The sequence below is a fragment of the Theobroma cacao genome, chromosome 9 (assembly GCF_000208745.1).
Source record: "Theobroma cacao cultivar B97-61/B2 chromosome 9, Criollo_cocoa_genome_V2, whole genome shotgun sequence".
Lineage (NCBI taxonomy): Eukaryota > Viridiplantae > Streptophyta > Magnoliopsida > Malvales > Malvaceae > Theobroma > Theobroma cacao.
Window position 1 is genome coordinate 16,565,245 of NC_030858.1, and position 4,487 is coordinate 16,569,731.

Here is a 4,487-nt window from a genome sequence, read left to right on the forward strand (position 1 = left end):
GCTCTAAAAGCCGCATACAGCCTTTGATGGAAATCGCGCTGGCAATGGCATCGGGTTTAGGTTATGGTTGAGGTCAGGTCCGTATTGGGTGGCCCAAAGCCCAACACTATTTGGAGTCTTTGTGCACCGGATGTTTCAATTGAAGCCCACAAAAAATATTAATATAGCCTAACTCCAACTCCGTATGAGTTACTTAATAATGGTTTAGAGATTAAATATAACCAAACTTAAAAAATTTACCTCAAAAAAATCAAATTTATACTATATATTAAAAGTGTGTCCGAAAAACCAAATCTATACTATATATTAAAAGTGAGTCCGAATGATAGTTCCGATTGGGGTCTCATTCAATTGGGCCCAGTGTGATTTTTTTTTTAATTTTCATCAAGTGGCTTATTTGGTAATAATGGGATTTTTTTGCGTTCTTTTGTCTTTTCACAGTCAACCTTTCCTCTTCCTTAAAGGTGATTTTGAATTTTTAATATGTTTACATGTTAATTTGATCTTTTTCATTGTTATACTTATAGATTTTTCCCTTTTCCCTCTTGATTTCTTCGCTTTCTCATCTTTTACTTTTTCCATTCTTTACGTTTTTTTCCTCCTATTTTTGCACTACTCGTATCTTTTTTTATTTTGTTTGTTTTCTTTATTTCTTTTGGTGTTTCTTGTTCACTCTCTTTACTTTTTGATTTGTTGTGATGCTTTTCGTTTTGGTTTCTTCACCTTTTCTGTATTTTAATATGTAATTTAATTTTTTCTTTTTTCTTGCAGTTTGGTTGTTGTTCTTAATATTTGTGATATTGATCTTGGTTTTTGCTTTGCAAGTTGGTTTGATTTGTTATTTGTTTTGGTTTGGTGGTTTACTCGGAATTCCAATTTGGGTTTGGTTTGTTCTCTTGCTTTATTTCTTCTTTTTTTTTTTTTGTATGTTTGCTTTCTATTGTTGTTTTTATTGTTTTTCTTTATGAGTTTTGCTTAGTTTAGGGTGTGTGAGAATTGAATAGCCATTCCCCCTATTCCAATTACCAACCAAAAATTACGTTTGGTTAGATGGAATAGTCATTTTAAGGAATGGTTATTCCAAAAGAGTCCAGAATAACCAATACCGAGAGTCCCTTGGTTATTTTAGAAAGGTGAGAACAAATACTTGTTTGACCTAACCTATTTTTAATTTATCTACTCTTTAAAAGTAAAAGTTAGGTAAAACAATATTTTGTGAAAAGCTCATAAAAAAATAATTTTTTTAAAAAACAAAATTAAAAAAAAAACTTAAAAAAAGCTTCAAATAGGAGCTTTCTTTTCTTTCTTTTTTTTTAAAAAAAAAACATTCTAGCTTATTATGAGAGTTATTTTTTTTTTCAAAAAGACCCTTTCTAAAAAATACCCATGAGACCCAGACAATGAACAAAACCAAGAGTTCAAAAAGCCAAATCCTAAGATATTCGAGCTTGTACAATTTGGCAATTTAAAAGCAAATTTTTCACTCTATTATACCTAGCATGGTCCAAAGTGATGAAAATTTAGGAGTAAATTTTGGAATTTCTTTTCCAATTAATTTTTTTTGGTCAATAAAATGCTTTTGATTATTATCAATGAGGCATTTTCTTGATAACAAGAAAGAAGTCCTAAAATTTTGACATCTCATTTTTAAATCTCACCATATATAAGTTTGTTTGATTTAACTTTATGTTAAATTGTTCAAGTACACTACACACACACACACATATACACACATATATATATGTCCATGTAGTTGAATTTAAGATGTAATCATTTATTATAATAGTAATTTATTCTTATAAATATATATAATCTCGTCATAAGAAATTGGTGAATTATTATTTAGGAGTTTATTTAGGTGCCTTCTTGTTTAAGTGATGAAACAAGATTTATTAATTTCTATGTTGTGTTGCAGTGTATGGCTAGCTAAGAAATACCTCCACCTAATTTTGAAACTTCAGATAAATCAGAGCATAATGTAAAGTGGGATTTGGTTACTACTAAAATCTTCAAGTTTTTATGGATGAGATTCGAAAGTATGGAAAACTAGGAATTTCATTTAGAACTAAAAGATTGGAAGTTGTAGTACAAGAATTTAATACTTGTTCTAATGAAAACTATACCCAAAAGCAATTGAAAAATGGAGTGAATAGTCTAAGGATTGAATGGACTTTATGGAAACAATTAAAGGGCAAAGAAATAGGTTTGGTTTGGAACCATTAGACGAAAACCATCAAAACTGATGCCACATGGTGGGAAGCCAAAATAAAAGTAAGTATTTTAAATTTTATATGTTTCATCTACTATAAGTTATTTTACATATGCACGTAGTTTAAAAGTTTCTTTCTTTTTGATGTTTATGCAAGCTAATTCAAAATATGTTAGATTTTGGTATCAAGGGTTGGAACATGTTGATGAATTGAAATTTATATTTGGAGATACAGTAGCCACCAGTCAAAATGCATGGATATCAATGATGGGTGTACCAATTGAAGATACTATTAGATTTGCAAATCTAACTTCATTGCAAGTTAGTGTTGAATTTGATGCTAAAGAAATCAATTGTGATGAAGATGACGGCCTTATGGTAAACCCCGAGATCAAAAGGAAAGAATGGTGCAAGAAGAAATGGGAAAAAAAGTGGCAAAGGATAAGATAAAAACTGGGACTGCCGCAAGCTTGTAAAGAACATTGAAACAATTATGTGAGGTAGCAGAAAGTCATAACGCAACTAAAAGTGCTAAAATTTCAGTGTCATCACAAAGCCACAAGACAATATAGTATTCCAAAATGTGTTCGAGCAATGAAATCTTTATAAAATGAGGGGAAATTGAGTGCAGATGAATTTAATTTTACACTACAATTGATTAAAAAGGAAGAAAATAAACTCATTTTTGTTTCTTTGCCAAATTTAAGTGATAAGCTAAACTGGATTCAATATGAGCATAATTTATCAAAAACTGTGGTGGGAGTAGTTGAATAGTTTAGGATTTGATTTGTTTATTTTAGATTGATATTGAACTTTAAACTACTCTCTCTTTATATTTGTGTTACTTGTTTTGTGTAATTGAATTAGTTTTTGAAAGAATTTCCCATTATCCATGTTATATTTACTTGAATTATTTTTGTACTATTTGATTTATTTCAAATAATATTTGTTTTTAAATTGATATATTTGGATTTCTACTTATGTATTTTGATATTGTCAAACAGATGTCTTCTAATGAAATCAAAGCATTAGTACATGTTGTAAAAAGAAGAAAATGTGCAAGGTTTTATCAAAACATGTATGGAGGAGCTACTATTTGCAATTGTATATCACATGAAATGCTTAATGAAACAGGGAAACAGATTCAATTATTCTGATGGATGGAATTAGGTACGTGAAACTTTACAAACTCCAAATTAAAGTTATAGAATGTTTAGGATGGAATCACATGCTTACAGATAGATTGATAAAAAAGGGATGGTTACATTCACTTAAAGACATAACAGCATTGGAGCTAGTCGCTATGTTTCTTTGGACTTGTGCACACAGCGAAACAAATCATAATGTCCAAAATAATTTTGAAAAATCAGGAGAGACTATAAGTAGAAAGTTCGGTGAAGTGTAAGATAGTTTATGCTTACGGGCCAATGAAATCATCAAGGTTCCAGATTTTCAATTTGTAGAAATTCCATCTAAAATTAAAAATGATCATAGTTATTGGCCTTATTCTTAAGGGTGCATTGCTACTATAGATAGATCACATGTTCTTGCTATTTGTCCTGTAAATGATCAAATTCGTTTTATTGGTCAAAAAGGATATCCAACACATAATGTGTCACGACCCGAAACTCCCCATCGAGTTCGTGACAACTGCCGCGAAGCCTCGACAAACATTCTTCACCCCGAATGTCGATCGAAACCTTGCAAGGCTCTCGTATCAGCTTTCGCACTTCCCCGATGAGCAATAGTTATCAAATAATCAAAATACGAAGGATTACAAATTATTTCCAAATCATTTCCAAATCATAACATAACATTTTTTTTGCTCATAGGGGCATTTTCGTCATTTTTGTCGAACACCTCGAAACTTGCTAAAAATGTAGTAGGTAAGCCGAAAATATATATTTAATGATTTAAAAAAAAGATTAAGTATCTAAAACGTTTATTTGAAGTGAAAATTTGACCATTTGAATATAATAAAAATATTTAATAAAATAAACTATTTTCTTGTAAAATAATTTTCATAAAACTATCGGTACATAATTCTTATAGCGTAAAAGATAATTATATTCATATATACCATAAAGCAAATAACCAAAGCATAAAATTTCTTTTACAGTGACACGTGGGCCCATATCTATCCAAAATGCATCGGAAGCTGGAAACCTACAGCTTTTACCGATTCGAGTCCAAATGAAGGTCCTTGTTCAAGTCAGCTAACTACGGAATTCCCTGAGCCTGAAATGTGAGGAAATGAGGGTGGTGAGATTATAAAATC